The sequence below is a fragment of the Mustela erminea genome, chromosome 12 (assembly GCF_009829155.1).
Source record: "Mustela erminea isolate mMusErm1 chromosome 12, mMusErm1.Pri, whole genome shotgun sequence".
NCBI classification, from domain to species: Eukaryota; Metazoa; Chordata; class Mammalia; order Carnivora; family Mustelidae; genus Mustela; species Mustela erminea.
The window spans coordinates 74,732,693-74,751,004 of record NC_045625.1 but is presented as its reverse complement, the minus strand read 5'-3'; the positions used below and the strand labels follow the sequence as shown (position 1 = coordinate 74,751,004).

At 39.7% G+C, this 18,312-nt stretch overlaps 1 long non-coding RNA gene across 2 annotated transcripts in view; it reads left to right on the top strand.

The window, feature by feature from the left end:
• Positions 1-1,370: 1,370 nt before the first annotated feature.
• Positions 1,371-18,312, top strand: part of LOC116570882 — an 86,261-nt gene continuing 69,319 nt past the window's right edge. For both annotated transcript variants that reach the window (XR_004277592.1, XR_004277593.1), the window contains exon 1: positions 1,371-1,518. This is a non-coding gene — a long non-coding RNA (uncharacterized LOC116570882). The remainder of the gene's footprint in view (positions 1,519-18,312) is intronic.

Below are 18,312 nucleotides of genomic sequence, written 5' to 3'. Positions count from 1 at the left end.
TGCAAGGAGGTAAAATCTGGCTATATCAGGAGTAATATTTTAAAAATTTGAATTGTGTCCATATGAACTGGTCTGCCTGTAGGTGGTGTGAATTTCTCATCACTTGATATCTCTAAGGCCCAGAATTTTTTTTTTTTAAGATTTTATTTATTTATTTGACAGAGAGACATCACAAGTAGGCAGAGAGGCAGGCAGAGAGAGAGAGGGAGAAGCAGGCTCCCTGCTGAGCAGAGAGCCCGATGTGGGGCTTGATCCCAGAACCCTGGGATCATGACCTGAGCCAAAGGCAGAGGCTTAACCCATTGAGCCACCCAGGTGCCCCTCTAAGGCCCAGACTTAATCAAGAACAGGTTAGAGAGTATTGATGCATCAGATCAGGCATGGATTAAATTGCTTCTATGATTCATACCAATTCTGAATTGTAGGGATCCTATAACTCACAGAAATCAAGCCATGCTTAAGGGCCCACGAACTTAACTTGCAGTGTGGATCCCAGGTATCTGTATTTCTCTCTTACTGTCTTCCTGTTACTTACTTCTTTAGGCTTAAAGTAAACATATTTAGATAAAAATCCTCAGCAAAAAAACCAATCCAAAACAAAAACACTCAAATGCTCAAGGGATTCCCTAATTATATCTTTCTAAAGGATAGTTTAAAACTTTAATTAGCATATCTTGATGAAAACTCTGAGTATCTGGGGGTACTAAATTAGGAGAACTCATAGATTGTTATTTCTCATGAAGTATAAGAACACTGGCTGAGAAAATGCATTTTCAATTAATTTGGTTATTGAATTATTTATTGCAAAATTATAAAGTATTAATAAAAATGATCATTTTATTACTATATATTTATGGTTACATATGTCACTTATATTAAATATAAATATCGGTATTAATAAGTGCTAGACATAGAACTTAGTACCTTATAGGTGTTATCGCTCTTAATCTTTACTGCTTTCAAGGATGGCACCTTTTTATTATCTCTGCTTTACAAGTGCGGTAATTAAAGGTTATAGAGGTCAGTGGGCAAGTAACTGGCACTAGGATTTGAACTCAGATCTGTGTAGTTTTGGGGTACATATCTTAACCGTTCTACCTTCCCTCCTTTCACACTTACTGGGAGGTGAACCCTGTTAGATCATTCCACGAAGACCGTGCCGTGAAAGTTTCGGCTAGCGTGTGCCCTGCCTGTGCAATGAGCTGGTCTCACAGGGCCGAACCACATTTCCCAGAACTCCTTTCCCATGTCTGTCCCGGTACGGTAGGCCATAAGAGACAACTTTGTGGGAGAGCGCGGGGTGGGAAACGAGAGAGCCGCGGCCATGTTGGTGGTCACGTGCAGCGTTTCTCTTTCTCTGCTCACTTCCTTGGTGGGAGGCGGTGGCTCAGCTTGCATGTGCTCGCTTCCCCGAGCTCTTCTTTCAGCTCCTCCAGCTCCGGGCCTAGTGTTGTGCTTAACTCCATGCCAAAGCCTTCCTCGTCTTACTGGCATCTGCGGGACACTCATCCCATCAAGGTCAGAGTAAGAACTTACAAGGGCATCATACCATCCTTCTGGGGTTCCAGCTTCCCCTTGATCTCCCCCACCTTATGTCTTCCCTTCTGAACAGCCTTGCCTGCAGACGTCGCGCTTCAGAAGTACTCGCGAGAACAGTGGGTTTGCAGGGGGTTGCTTAACCAGCCCGCATACTTGTGTGAGTCAAGTCGCGGTAACAAAGTACGTGGACGCTCGGCCCACCTGCTTCTGCCAGGCAGTCAGTCGGTCAGTAAGTCAGGGTTCAGTCTTTCTCATACTTGCTGCTGCTTCTCTGATTGAACCCTGCATGCCTGATGCAGGCATACTGGGAAATGACCTCGATTTGTGGCTTGAAGCTGGGACATTTCCTATCTTCTGTTGTTACAGGCCTTCTTTCTGGACCCTGGAAACAGTCCATGCAATCTCTGAAATAGTAAATTTGTCTCTGGAATCTCAACCCCATGAGAAAAGAAGGGAGGGATTTTTTTTTTTTTTTTAATTTATTGACAGAGATCACAAATAGGCAGAGAGGCAGAAGGGGTTGGGGGGTGGGTGGGAAGCAGGCTCCCCGCTGAGCAGAGAGTGGGAGGCGGGGCTCGATCCCAGGACCCTGGGATCATGACCTGAGCTGAAGGCAGAGTCTTTAACCCACTGAGCCACCCAGGTGGCCGAAGGAAGGGATTTAATAGAGAGCAGGAAGTTAGTGCAGACAGAAACGAAAACTTCCAAACTGCGGGAGGTAGCCTGGAGATGGCAGAGCCAGGTACCAGGTTCAGGTCCTGGTTCTTCTGCAACTTCTATGCCACGTGTTGATGGGCAAGTTACTTACCCTCTCTGGGCCTGTCTCCTCATTGGCTAAAAGGAGTAATATTAATATCTACGTGTTGGGTGTATGAGGATTGAGCAAGTTAACATATGGGAAGTGCTTCTAGTTAAGCTTTCTATTAGTGTTTTCTTGTTAATATTGTTATTCTAAGAGAGGGAAGAGGTCTCTTCTAGGAGTGTTTCATCTAACTTAGGGAGTGAAAACCGGTGCTGGAGGTCTACCGTAGACTTTCTTTAGCCCGTTCCTATCCCATCTTACCACCCATGTCCCTTTGACTATCTTGCCTCTCTTCAAATTTTGTTAGAGGGGGGATCAAGAAAGGAAACAATTACATAAGGGAGACAGAGGTACAGAGGTAAGAGACAAGGAAGATATCAACGAAGAAGCGTTTCAGTTGCCTTCTTACATCAAGGCTTGTCATAGTCTAAAGAGAATAGGAGACATGACACACTAGGGAAAAAATTATGGTCTTGACTGAAGGGGAGTCTTGTCGGGGGCAGCCCCTCAAAATAACCAGAGTCTGGGTAGTTTCCAGATTTTCATTTCGTGAGCTCTGCCTTCGGGGATACTGAATAGGAGATAGAATGGGGGTGGCTAGAAAGTTCTGTGCTTATCTTCCCAATTGAGCTCTGTCATTCTCCTTTAAGAAACAAGTGGTTTTCCCACAGACATTCTAGTACATTTTTCTCTGGCCTTGCCTGGAACAGCTCACCTTTTTCTGGCTCGACTAGATAGGAGAAACCTTTCGAATGCAGCTGCTTGTTTGGGCTGATAGGGAGGCCTGAGGAGACATTTATTCATTCCTTTCAGAAGATAGCCTCTTCCCTTCCCTCTGGAGTTCGCTCTTGCCAGAGTGGCTGCTGTCTGGCAACCAGGCAGTCCAGGGTGGTCAAGTTTCAAATGTCACCCTACGAATGGCAGTTCCAAGGACTGAAGTCAGGGATTGAAATGCCAAACCTTAAATGTCCCTCAAATACATGTTTTCCCAACCAGCGACTTGCCACAGAAATAAACAGCAGTTATGCAAAAGTACCTCCCCCGCCTTTCCATTTCCTTTCCAGTGTTCCCAAAACCATTACACGGCTACTACTCTGTGACAAAAAGATGTCTCAGTGTGGCCCACTTAGTATTTTGAAGCATAGAAATGAAAGATGGTAGGGCACATGTGCCACAGAACCACTAAATGACAGAATCCTCACTGGCCTAGTTTTCTGAGTCACTGTGACAGACGCAAGGGGATTGCTTTTAAAGTTCCTGATGACACATCCAGAGAAGGGAAGAGGATGTCTCTGCTTTCGAAAAGAGACTTAAAGAATCTTCCGACTTGGAAATAAGTTTCGAATTCAGACTTTTTTTTTTTAAGATGGTGCACAGAAAATGAAAGGCAAATGACTGGGTACCCCTAATGGGGACACCTTACCCAATAGCCCGTGAAGGCACCAGTGGAGAGAATGGTGCACACCTTTTGCTATTTAGGGTCCTTGGGATGGCATCACGTACGGCAGGGGAAATTCCACTACAGAGCAATGAGCCAAAGAAAACATTACTATTTAACGATTACAGGCTGCTGTGATTCAGTCTCCTTGCCATGCACAGCAAATGAGTCAAGCTAACTAATGCAGAAGGCTGAACTCGTTTTCATTTGAGGAGCCCCAGGAGAAGTTCCACAGTGACTTTTTGCCCACACAACCCAGTTCTTCTTCTCTTGCTTGTGTAGTTACTCATCCATCTCTGGATCTGGATGGGGTCAGGAGAAATGAGAGGATGAACTCTCAAGGAGAATCGGGATGGGTTTTGATCATTCTGCGAGAGATGAGGGAGCTTCTGGAGGATCTCTGATGTCTAAAATCTGTCTCTTGGCTGGTAGCTCATGTTGTAGTAAGCTTGCACCAACTCCCAAAGGAAGGGAGGGAAAAAAAATAGCCCATGGTGATTCAAACTCTTTTATAGAAGCAAACAGATCAACAAACAAAATAAATCCGTACGCTATGCTCTGAGTCATTGTATTGGTAAATGTCCCTAGGAGATAGCCTTTTGGGATTGTTGCTTTATATCAAAACTTTTTCTTTAGTTACTGAACTGTCTGCTAAATTAGTTGAAACCCATAGACCTTAAATGAGAAGTTTTAGTTTTGATGCCATACAGAGTTGGCAGTTTTTGGAACTAAAAATACAAGACTCCCACTAAATTTGAATTCCACATAAACCGTGAGTAATTTTTTAGTGTAAGTATGTCCCAAATATTGTATGGGTCATATTTATACTAATAAGTGTTCAGTATTCTACTGAAATACTTAAAACTAAAAATACTTGCCCATCTGAAATTCAGTTTTATCTGGGAGTATTTTATGTGGTAATCCTAGTGCTATGGCAGGATTGTAATGGACTCGCAAACATTTTTATGGGACTGAATGGATGTGTGTGAAGGGTATCTTACCTGTGCCTGGGTAACCTTGTTTCTGAATACTTGGCTGCTCTCATTAAGAAGGACTCTTCTCTTTTACCCATTAAGAGAATTGCCAGTGGCCATCCCTCCAGGGCAGCCTGAGGCCTGGGGTTCTGATGGTGCCCCCTTAGGAGGATCTGCTGGTTCCTCCCCAGGCTATTGTGGAGACCTACAGATAGCTGAAACTGTGCTACCTCTCCTCCCATCAGTGTACAGCATGTTCTGCTGGTAGTGATGAGAGCTTAGAATGTTTTACTCTCTTTTTAAAATTTAATTTTATTTTATTAGGAATCTTATTCTCTTGCCCCATAGGGACTAGAAATAAAGGAAGCTATGTCAGAACTTACTTCTGAGGGCACTCAAACATTCTGTGTTTTCTGCATAAGGCTGTCCAGACTCTCTACCTGGAGACAGGATCCTTGACGACATCTTTGATGTACTAAGTCAAAGCAAATGAACCTAATCAAGCTCGATGGACATGGTATGTAAGAGCTCGTGCGCCCCCCCCCCCATTGTTTTTTATTGCTTGTGTCCAGTGTGGGCTATATATGGTATATGGAGTTGTACAAATAAAAATTTAGGAAGTGACCAAGAGAGAGGAAAATGCTTGGTGGAGAGGCGAGCACAAATGCTAAGAGAGCACTCGTCTCTGTTGGTACATTCAAGGTACTGAAGGTTTCAGAGTAGGGAATGATGGATTATTTCTGGTCAAGTCATGGAAGACTGTATAGACTCAGGAGAACTTCACTGGAGCTGGACACTGAAATCTGAAAAGGAGTTTTCTAGGCGGGGAAGGAAGAATGGGTAGAAGGCTGGGGGAGGCTGCATGTGAAGTAAAGACAGGGCACGTTGGTTCAGGGATGTGGCTGAAGTGCCTGTGGGGGTGTATGCACGTGGAGATGTTGGTAGATGAAACTGAAATGGTGAATCTGTGTTTGGATCCTAACCACCATGAATACTTTGCTGAGAAAATTAATTTCATCAAGTAAGGAACAAGGATCACAGCACAGTATTTGTCCTTCCGTGAAGATGTCACAAATCCATCCTATTAGGCCAGTCTTTATGTGCAGCCAGAAATCACAACTTGAGTGAGACTTTACGTGGTGTTTACAGCCAGTCAGCCATTTTACCTACTGTTGGCTGGTGTTGATTGAGCATACCAAGTAAGGGAGGGGCAAACCCATCCTTTGAAGAGGGAAAGGTTTTTCTCCAAAACTAACTGTAAGTTTCTTCAGCCGTATCTTCACTTACCCCCAGAGCATTTCTAGATTGATTTTTGTACTCACAGAGGGAGATCTGTTAGGAATTTCCCTTGGAATTTAGTGAAAGAGAGCTTGATCTCCAACTTTGAAGCTTCTGTAGATGTCTGGGATCTTAGGAAATGAAAGCAGGGTTGGTAGAAGAAAGAGTGTGAGATGTTTATTTCATTCTTTGATTCATTTATTATGTGTGCATTTTTTACATTGAGGGTGAGGAGGAATCTTTAAAGTTGTCAAATGGGGGAATCAGACAACTTCAAGGTACTTTGACTCTTTGCTGTTAGAAAATCGACCAGTTTGGAGTTCTGGGAAATCCATACTACACCAAAATACTTTTGAGGGTAGGCGTTCTGATTACCACCTATGTATGTAATAAGTGAGGAGAACTGGATATTGGAAAGGCAGTTCTCTAATTTATGGTCTCAACTCGGGGGGTGTGGAGGAGGGAGATAGGGCAGGAGTTGCTATAAATAAGAATTGTGCTTGCTTCAGAGTCTCTCCTGGAACCTGGTTGTCTTTATTCTTTTGGAGGCCAGTCATCTCTGGGAAACTGAGGCAGCATACTGTACTTGGTTATCGTTTCCCTGGAGTTTGTCCTTCAGATATCGATGGACATTTGTTAGGCTTATGGGGGAAGATTTCTTCCCAGCTCTTCCAATGGCTGTTAGCCTGTCCAGGCTCTGAGACCTCGTTTGAGTCCTTCTTCCTTCGCTTCTCTGTCCTTCATGATAGTTTCTTTCTGGAATCTTTCCTTTGTCTGTTCCATTCTGAAAGTATATCCTGATTTCTCTCTAACTCTTGATCTTCTTCCTGCTCACTTTCCCTCCTCCCACCTGATGCCTTAATCCTCCTTCATCAGTGTCTTACTAGGTCTTGTTTTCTTGTTTTTGCCTTCCCACTTTCAGCCCTCACTCCCTGTATTGCAGAAATTCTTATTCCCTTTGGGGATCACATGACATATTTTTGAATTAATGACAACTCTTTGCTTTCTTGGGTAGGCCTCTTCTCTTCCCGTATAGATTTTAAACTACAGAGAACCTCAGCCTTTCATTTTATCTTTTTGGTTTCCTGGAGTGGGGGGTGGGACATAGCTTCCTTTGTCACTGAGGTGAAGAGCATTGACCTGGAGTCTGTTACCAGGTCTAGCAGTCATTGCTTGATCTGTCTAAGCCTTTATAATGCTGAGCATGTCAGCTATTTCCCTTCTGTCTTCTGGACTCATCACTACCATTCCACACCATGTTCTGTTGGGACTAGGCATCTGCAAGCTACATTTCCTTGGTTACCTTTCTGGCTGGCTTCTTGTTGACATCTGCCAGTAGGAAGCCCTGGAAAGAAGAAAGAGGCCATGGCTTCATCTTCACTTAATATGGTGCTTTCTGGGCCGTGGTGATTCTCAGCTCCAGGCACAGCACTGTTTCATTTCAGTGTTTGCAGCCCTAGCTGAGGACATGCACCTTCTGTGGATCTAACAGTAGCAATAGGCCAGGCTTATAGGCTTATAGGCTTCATTCAATAAGTGGCATTAGTAACATCTGAACCTTACTCCTCTTCCTTTTTGCAAATCCAGCTCCCCTCCCCCACCCTATCCTTAGCAACCTTTCATCACCTTTTAAATAATATCCCTAAGTACCCTTTGTTTGAAATACCTGGAATGTTTTCTGTTTTCCTGACCGGATATATACCAAAATACAATATGACAAACCAAAAGCAAAAACAGTACAGCTTTTTTGCTTTGTTTATGGTAGGTTTCATTATCAACTGAAGGAAACTTTTATTAAAACCTTTCCATCAAAGTCCATACTTTGGAAAAACTTTGTAGGTGTCATAAACATAAAATCAGTATCATCTTGGGTGTAGGAAGACAAAATGCCTTGGTTGGAGGTCAAGGACAAATCATCTTAAAGTGAAAATCTAAGAGGGTAGAGAAACACTGATGCGGAGCAAAGAACACAACACGTAAGGTAAAAATTCTTAGGTTCAAGGTCTGACCTCTTTACTTACTAACCATATAATGATGGTCAAATCTTGTAATCTCTTTGAACCTCCATTTCCTCACTTATAAAATGGTAACATCAGCATCTGGTCTGACTCATAAAGTCATAGTGAAGGTCAACTGAGAAATGTGTGTGAAAATGTTAGGCAAACTTGAAATTTGCTCCAAGGGACATTATTATGGGAAACATTTAAAGAGGCTGTGTTCTGGTCAATGCCCATCTGATTTTATAAACAGTTGCACAATTAGAGGTGCTTAGATGTTTGAGAGTGTAGTGCATGAAGTGATTATTTTTTTATTGAAGTATAATTGAGATACAACATATTCAGGTGTACAACATAATGATTCAACATTTGAATACATTGAGAAATGATCACTTTAAGTCTATTTACCATCTGTCACCATGTGGTTACATTTTTTTTTCTTGTGATGGGAACTTTAAGATTTATACTTTTGGCAATTTTCAAATTTGCAATACTGTGTTGCAGACTATAGTCTCCATACTGTATATTATATCCCCCTGACTTATTTTTTTTTTTTAAGATTTTATTTATTTATTTGACAGAGATTACAAGTAGGCAGAGAAGCAGGCAGAGAGAGAGTGGGGGAAGCAGGCTCTCCACCAAGCAGAGAGCCCAATGCAGGGTTTGATCCCAGGACCCTGAGATCATGACCTGAGCCAAAGGCAGAGGCTTAATCCACTGAGCCACCCAGGTGCCCCCCTGTATACACCACATCTTTATCCATTGTTCCACTGATGGAAATTTAGGTTGTTTCCATATCTTGGCTTAAGTAAGTCACGCTGCAGTAAACATAGTGGTGCATATATATTTTTAATTTAGTGTGTTTTGTTTTCCTCAGATAAATACCTGGAAGTGGACTTGCTATATTGTGTGATAGTTCTGTTTTTAATTTTTGGAAGAACCTCCTTACTATTTTCCATTGGTAATTTATATTTCCACCAATACAGGGCTTACTTTTACTCCACATCCTCTCCAGTGCTTGTTATTTTTTGTCTTTTGTTAATAGCCATTTTGACAGACGTGAGGTGATATCTCATTGTGGCATTGGTTTGCATTTCCTTCATTAGTGATGCCGAGCATCTTTTCATGTGCCCTTTGACAATTTGTATGTCTTTTTTTGAATAATGTCTACTGAAATACTCCTTTGTTGTTGTTATGTGAGTTCTTTATATATTTAGGATATTAAGCCCTTGTCAGGTATGATTTTCAAATATCTCCTCCCATTCAGTAGGTTGTCTTTTTATTTTGTTTATGATTGGTTCCTTCACTCTGCAGAGTTTTTTACTTCGATGTAGTCCCATTTGTTTATTTTTGCTTTGGTTTGCCACTGCTTCTGGAGTTCTGGAGCAAAGACCAATATCAAGATAGCCTTTCTTCTCGGAATTTTATGGTTTCTGGTTTTATATTTAAGTTTTTAGTCCATTCTGAGTAAATTTTTCTGTACCATGTAAGATAGTAGTCCAGTTTCATTCCTTTTCATGTGGCTGTCCAGTTTTCCCAACACTGTTTATTGTAGAGACTGACTTTTCCTTATTCTTTATCCTTGTCTCCTTTGTCCTAAATTAATTGACCACGTATGTGTGGGTTCATGTGTGTGTTTTCTATTTCGTTGATCTGTATCTGTTTTTATCTTAACACCATAATATTTATTATTATTTTTTTTAATGATTTATTTACTTGTTTGACAGACAGATCACAAGTAGACAGAGAGGCAGGCAGAGAGAGAGCAGAGGAAGCAGGCTCCCTGCTGAGCAGAGAGCCCCATGTGGGGCTCCATCCCAGGACCCTGAGATTATGACCGGAGCCGAAGGCACAGGCTTTAACCCACTGAGCCACCCAGGCGCCCCAACACCATACTATTTTTATTACTATAGCTTTGTAGTGTAGTTTGAAATCACGGAGTGTGATGCCTCCAGCTTCATTTCTTATTTACAGGATTGCTTTGGCTATTCTGGGTACTTTGTGGTTTCATACAAACCTTAGGATTGTTTTGTGAAAAATGCCATTGGAATTTTGATTGGGATTTCTTTAAATGTATAGATTGCTTTGGCTACTATGGACGTTTTAGTGATATTCTTCTCTATGAGCATGGAGTATCTTCCCATTTATTCATGTCATCTTCAATTTCTTTCGTCAGTGACTTATAGTTTTCAGTATACACATCTTTTACAATGTTGGTTAAATTTATTGTTCTGCATTTTATTCTTTTTGATGTAATTATAAATGGGATGGTTTTCTTAATTTTTCCTGTAGTTCATTGTTAGTGTATAAAAATGAAACAGATTTTTATGTATTGATTTTTATATGCTACAGCTTTACTGAATTTATTAGTTCTGACACTTTTGTGAATTCTGTAAGGTTTTCTATATATAAACATTACGTAGTTTGTAAATAGTGACCGTTTTATGTCTTCTTTTCCAAGTTGGGTGCCTTTTATTTCTTTTTCTCTCTAATTGCTCTGACTAGAATTTCAAATACTGTGTTGTTGAACAAAAGTGGTGAGAGTGGGCATCCTTGTCTTGTTTCTGATCATAAGGAAAAAGTTTTCAGCTTTTAATTATGAAGTTATCTGTGGGCTTGTCCTATATGGCCTTTATTATGTTAAGCTATATTCCCTCTCCACCCCCTTGGTTGAGAGTATTTGTCGTAAATGGATGCTGAGTTTTATTAAGTGCTTTTGCATCTATTGAGATGATCATATGATTTTTCATATTTCATTTTGTTAATGTGGTGTACCATGTTGGTTGATTTGCAGATGTCAAACCACCCTTGCATTCCTGAAATTAATACCACCTGATCATGTTATATGATAATTGTAATGTATTATTGAATTTGGTTTGCTAATATTTTGTTGAGGGCTGTTGCGTTTATGTTCCTCAGGGATAGTGGCCTGTGTATGTGTGTGTATTTGTGTGTATGGTTTTGTCTAGTTTTGGAATCAGTATTTTTATGGCTTCGTAAAATGAATTTGAAAGTGTTCTTTCCTTACCTTTTAAATTTTTTGGATTAGTTTGAGGAGGATGGGTATTAAATCTCTGAGTGTTTGCTAGAACTTGCTAGTGAAGCCATCTGGTCCTGGACTTTGTTGGGAGTTATTTGATTACTGATTTTATTTCCTTCCTAGTAATATTTTTATTTACATTTTTCCTCACGATGCAGTCTTTAAAGAGTGTATGTTTCTAGGAATTTATCTATTTCTTCTAGGTTGTCCAATTTGTTGATGTATAATTAATCATAATAGTCTCTTTTTTTTTTAACATTTTATTTATTTATTTGACAGAGAGAGATCACAAGTAGGCAGAGAAAGAGGAGGAAGCAGGCTCTCTACAGAGCAGAGAGCCCGAAGTGGGACTTGATCCAAGGACCCTGAGATCATGACCTGAGCTGAAGGCAGAGACTTTAACCCACTGAGCCACCCAGGCGCCCCAATCATAATAGTCTCTTAAGATATTTTGTAATACTTTGGTATTAGTTGTAACTTTTCTTTCATTTATGCTTTTATTTATTTGAGCCTTTCCTCTCTTTCCCTTAGTAAGTCTAGCTAGAGGTCTGTTAGTTTTCTTCATCTTATCAAAGAATGAGCTCTTTTATTGGTCTTTTCTATTGTCTTCTTAGTTTCTATTTTATTTATTTGTGCTCCGATATTTATTATTTTCTTTCTTCTACTAATTTTGGGCTTTCTTTATTCTTCTTTCTCTGGTTCCTTTAGGGCTAAAGTTAAATTGTGACTTTTTTTTTGTTGTTCTCGTGGTAGTCTGGTATTGCTGTGAACTTACCTCTTAGTACTGCTTTTGCTGTATCTCAGAGATTTTGGTAGGTGATATTTCCACTTTCATTTTCTCAGGTATTTTTTAATTTCTTCTTTGGTGTTTTCATTGACCCATTTGTTGTTCAGTAGCATGTTGTGGAATCTCCACATATTTATGATTTTTCCATTTTCTTCTTGTAATTTATTTCTAGTTGTATACTAGAAGCACAGTCCCTGTGCTTCCTGGAGAAGATGCTTGATATGATTTCAGTCTTCTTAAATTTATTTAGATTTATTTTGTGACCTTATATGTCCTCTGCCTTGGAGAATGTTCCATGTACACTTGAGAAGAATGTGTATTCTGCTGCTTTTGGATCGAATGTTCTGTATATCTCATAAGTCCATGTGGTCTAATGTGTGGTTTAAGGGTTGATGCTTTATTATTTTCTGTCTGGATGTTTTATCCATTGATGCAAATGGGGTATTTAAGTCCATTACTATGACTGTACTATCATTAATTTCCCCCAGTTTTGTTAGTATTTACTATATATATTTAGATTCACTTATGTTGGATGGATAAATGTTTACAACTATTTTATCATCTTGTTGGATTGACCCTTTTATCATTATGTAATATGTAATGACTACTTTATCTCTTATTACAATCTTTAAAGTCTTTTTTTTTTTTTGTCTAATGTCCATATAGCTACTTCAGCTTTCTTTGGTTTCCATTTGCATGAAACATCTTTTTCTGTCCCTTCATTTTCAGTTTGTGTATGTTATTCCATCTGAAATGAGTCTCTTGCAGGCAGCATGTGGATGGATTGTGTGTGTGTGTGTGTGTGTGTGTGTGTGTCTGTGTTTTAATCCATTCAGTTTCTGTGTGTTATTTGATTGGAGAATTTAGTCCATTTACATTTAAAGTAATTATTGGCAGCTATGTCCTTATTGCCATTTTGTTGCTTTTTGTCTCTTTCCTCTCTGTTACTTTCTTTTGTGGTTTGATGACTTTCTATAGGGTTATGCTTAGATTCCTTTCTCCTTATCTTTTTAGTATTTACTCTGGGTTTTTTCTTTGTGGTTACTATGAGGCTCATCTCTGATAATCACTCTATGTAACAATATATTTTAAGTTGATAGTAAGTTTGGAAACATTCTAAAACTCTACATTTTTACGTCCTATCCTCCACCTTTTATGTTTTTGATACCATATTTTACATCATCTTATTTTGTGTATCCCGTAACGTTATTACAGTTATATATAATTATACTACTTTTGTTTTATAAATTTCATAAACTTTATAATTAATCATATATTTACCTTTACCAGTGAGATTTTTACTTCCACACTTTTTCTTGTTACTAATTCTTACACTTTGCAGCTTAAACAAGTTTCTTTAATGCTGGTTTATGATTGATGATCTCATTTAGCTTTTGCTTGTATGAAAAACATCTTCAGTTCTGAATGATAACCTTGCTGGGTTGAGTATTCTTTTTGGAAGCATGCCCCTTTGGCCTGAAAAGTTTCTGCTAAGAAATCTCCTGACAGTCTTATAGGATTTCCTTTGTATGTAACAGTTTGTTTTTCTTTGCCTTATCTTTAACTTAGGATATTTTAAGATTCTCTCTTTATCTTTAACTTTTGACATTTTAATTATTATGTGTCTTAGTATGTGTCTTTTTGGGTTCATCTCCTTTGGAAGTCCCTGTGCTTCCTGGATATGGGTGTTTGTCTCCTAACCCAGGTTAGGGAAGTTTTCAACTGTTAACTTCTTCAAATAAGTTTTCTACCTTGTCTCTCTTTTCTTCTTCTGGGAGCCCTGTAATGCAAATTTTATTTCTTTTGCTGTTGTCCCATTGACACCTTAAGCTATGTTTATTTTTAAAAATTAATTTTTTCTTTTTGTTGCTTTGTTTGGGTTTGTTCCATAATGTTGTCTTCGAGGTTACTGATTCTTTCCTCTGCTTCATCTAGTCTGGTACTGAACCCCTCTGGTGTATCTTTCGGTTCAGTTTTTTATTATTCAGTTCTGTGGGGTTTTTTTTTTTTTGTACTTTCTTATGTTTTCTATCTCTTTGTTGAAGTTTCTGATATGTACATCTATTTTTTCCCCAAGTTCAGTGAGCATCTTTAAGACTGTAACTTTTAACTTTTTATCATAATTCATATTATAAATTATCACCACTTCATTAAGTTTTTTTCTGGGGTTCTATCTCATTCTTTTGCTTGGAACTTACTCCTTTCTCCTCATTTTACTTTTGTCTTTGTGTTTGTTTCTATCCATTCCATGTATTAGGTGAGACAGCTATATCTCTCCCAGTCTTGCAGGCATTGTGTAAGAGATAAACCTTATTATTTAACCTTGCCCTGGCTCTTGATTGTCTCTTGAACCTCTGTGATTGTCTGAGCAAGTTGATTTTTTTTTTTTTTTTTTGAGTAGGTCTTAGTTATTGAGGATATGTTGAGATTTGTGAGTATTCCAGAAAGAGGGATTTCATTTAACACTGAAATTATTTTCAGGCTAGTTGGAAACTAGACCATCAGGCAGTAGCTTTTAAGGTATGCAAATGTATCAGTCCTATAGGACTGCAGTTGTGTGCCCTGCTGGCCTCCAGACCACAAGATCAAGAAATGGTCCCTTTGTGAGAGATGCAAAACTGGCAGCTTTAGATGGCCATGTGGACTCTTTTTGGGGGTATTGGTGAGCTGTAGCAAGGCCAGGTCAGGGCTCAGAGGTAGTGTCCCCAGACTGTGTTTCCCAAGAGCACTTTAGTCACCTTCAGCTGTATGGTAGACTTGAAGCCTGTCCTTTTGGCTAAAGCTCCAGTTTAAGTAGATGGTCCTTATTCACAGAAGGCTAGGGGTGTGTTTTATTTTGCTCTCTGTGCATTGCTCTGGAGATGGTAGGCTGCCAAGAACTGTTTCTTCAATTGTTTCAGACACATGGGGCCCAGAAACACAATCCCCTTTGACCACCAGAGACAGGTGCTCGAGGGGTGTCCTGTGTATGGGTTGTAAGTATGGACTGGCTTTGGCAGGACCATTGTGGAGCAGTGCACAAGGGGCAGGGTGCTTGCTTGGCCAGCTTTGCAGAGCTTTGGTGGAGCTCTGTGTGTGTGTGAGACTTGGAAAAGTGATTGATTTTTAACTAAGATCAAGGCATCAGGCAATTTCTGATACTCCTCTCATTTGGAGAAATTGGCTAGAAATACCTCATCCTTTCAGGAACAGAGGTGGGTTTTTTTTTTTTTTTTTTTTTTAAATTTGTAAGTGGGGACGAGAATGGTGACCTGCCTTCTGAATGTGTTGTGTGCATTAATTAACTGCGTGTGATTGAGTAGCATCCTCAAGATGAGCATGTAAATGCCAAGTGTTCTTACTGATAATAAAGCAGATACTTTCTTGATGGGGTTGTCATGAGGATTAATAATTTAATTGCGACAGAGTGCTCTGATATTCTTAGATGAAAAGTGCCATGTAACTTTGAAGAGGAGTATTATCAAATAGCTTCTGCTTTGGTTCCTGAAAGAGCAGTGCAAAATAAGGCAATGCTGATCTGCACATGCCTACCTAAATTTTTCTACCTCTTTTTAGAACTGCAGGAATTTAGAAATGGGGTTCATGAAGGAGGCCTGTAGCAAAGTAATTAGGAATTTCTGATTTCTGTTTTCTAGTAGTCTCATAGAGTCAATTCAAGATGATTTCTTCAGAGTGGTCAACAGATATTATAACTGGGAATTAATCAGTGCAAACACTTTTCTGTTGATGAGAATAAAATATGACTGCCCACGTGACCATCATTTCCTGTATTCCAACCACGCTGGCTTCCTTGCTTTTCTTTCTCCTTATTAAGCTCTTTTATTTTTGCTCATGACTTTTGCATTGTTATTTCTAGCTTTTCAGAGGGCTGAACATAGTCACTTTCATCCCCCTCCTGAAGGAAGTTAGACTCTCAGGACTCACTCATGTCCCTAAATCCATTCCTTTCTGTCCCAACAACTTTTTGGATTGTCATTAGTACTTGCTGATGTAAATCTGTCTTTTTATTGACCAGTTTAAGTATGTACTGTTCCCTTCCACTAAAACATTAAATGTGTAGAGATGGATTTTATTTATTTATTCCCTGCTTTTTGCTAGTGTCTAGCACATACTGATTGTTCAGTGGATTTTGTTGAATGAACTTTTTTGTCTTGAACAAAATTGTCCAACTTGTTATCAGTAAATTAGTATAAATTTGAAATGTGTATCATAGAGGCTTGGGGTGAAAAACTGAAACTTCCTCTTAGCAAATTTCTGTAAAATCATGAATATCAGAACAGATAAAAGAATAATAGATGATACAGAATATAGTAACAGGAGACTTAAAATCCCTTGCCCAACTTAAATTATACTTTTGACATTTTCTTTTTTCTGCACTTGATTTTGCGATTTTATACTTTGGGATTTTTAGTCTTTGAGAAATGCAAAATTAGGTATATTAATGTCCTAGATCAGAGGTCAGTCTACAAACTGAGGCCTGCCACCAACTGCCCGTTTTTGTGAATGAAGTTTTATTGGAATACGGTGGGTTTCCTTGTTCCTGTATATTATACATACGTTTTTGCACAATGGCAGAATTGAGCCAACAAAGCCAAAAATACTTATCTTCACAGAAAAATTCTCACCCCTTTCCTAGAGTATTGTTTTCCCACCTCTTTTTAACTGAAATATATTTGACATATAACCCTGTGTAAATTTAAGAGGTACATGTTAGGGGCACCTGGGTAGCTCACTTGGTTAAGCTTCTGACTCTTGATTTTGTTTCAGTTCATGATCTCAGGGTCGTGAGGCTCATCAGTTGGTGTGGAGCCTTCCTGGGATTCTCTCCCTTTGCCTTTCCCTCCCTACTCACATGCCTTTTCTCTCTCTCTCTTTCTCTCTCTCAAAAAAGAGCAAAAGAGGTCCATGTTGATTTGATAGAATTATGTATTTTATAATTGCCATTGTAGTTAATTTTACCAACTCTTTGAGAGCTAGAAAAATTACAGGACCTTTAAATTATGTACATTGATCCGAGGAATTGTTAGTGGCAAGTTCTGTTCGAGCAGTTTTGTGCTATAATTTTCTACTCTTTTAAGAAAAAAGAGGTAAACAAACACAGGGGGAAAAATAACAACTAGAAAGCCAGGAAAACCTCTTTAAAATATCCTCAGGCAAAACTTGGAGAGTTTCATTCCAAAGGGAGCTTTGTTGGAATAAATGAAATACTGTAATTGTTTGTGCTTTTGTGCCAACTTTTATTTATAGGAAGGAGGCTGTTTTATCAGCATGCAGATTGGAGTCTCCTGTTGTAGACAGGAGAATTGGAAGGAGAGAGAAGGAAAAAGATGGGCTGACTTTTAACAACAAAACAAGTTGTTAATTATAAGAAAAATGATTGTCATTGCGTGTCTACTACATAAGCCACAAATTGTGTTAGGTGCCTCCACGCGCCGTGTCTTATTCTTGTAGCAACCTCCGGGGCAGAAACTAGTAGCTCTGTTGTCCAGATAAATGTTCTAGGACTCAGAGGGCTGCAGTAACGGCTCACGGTCCTCTAGGTGATCCGAGGTAGCCTGGTATTAGAATTCATGTCTGGTTGCTCTTCCCTAGGAGAGCCGCAGTTAGAGAATAGGGGTTACACTTTGAACGCAGCGAAGGCAATGTTGTACACTTTCACGGACAGCAAATATACACAGTTTTATTTGTCAGTTTTACCTCCGTAAAGCTGGGGAACCCCATGTGCATACGTACATATTGGGAAGGCAGAGCTACCCCTACAAAGAAAACGTTAATTCTCACATCTTTCCCTTACTTGGCTCTCAGTACCAGCAGGCCACTCACTGAGCTGCTTTGACTGGAAGAGAGGAAGGCGAAGCGCCTTTCCCACACTGACTCCCAGAACTTTCCTTTGGAGGAGTCAGGTGCTGCTTTGATAGATGTGGGGGAAAGAACCAGAAGAAAGTGCTCTCTCTGGCTCTTACCTGTTCATTTGAAATGCCTTCAGCAAAGTCAGCTACCTGCACGTTTTTAAAGCGAAACACTTTCCTTTGCATTTTCTTTGCAAAGGCAGCTTTTGAGAAAAAGTCTCCTTTTAAACATTCCATGACTTTGGTCAAAGAGCCGGGAACCTGGTATTAAAGATTTCAGCACTGTCAGAAGCTTCCACCAATGAGAGCATTCCTGTCATTCACACCGGGGCTTGCTCAATATTTCTCGTGTTCCTCGCTTTCACCCTGACAGCTCCTAAGTCTCAGGGGACGGGGGAGATCTTTCTTTATCTTTATATTTCCTCTCCAAAGTGTGTATATTTATGGGGAGACTACTGAGTGGGGGTTGGGAGAAGGTTGGGAAGAATAGGTAAAGGAAAAGAACAAGGCTGGCTGAACAATTTTTGTGCCTTTTTTGTGACTCCTGACAAAATTTTAAATAAAAATATTGGCCATTTGTTCAGCCTCCCCCCACCCTGCTAATATTT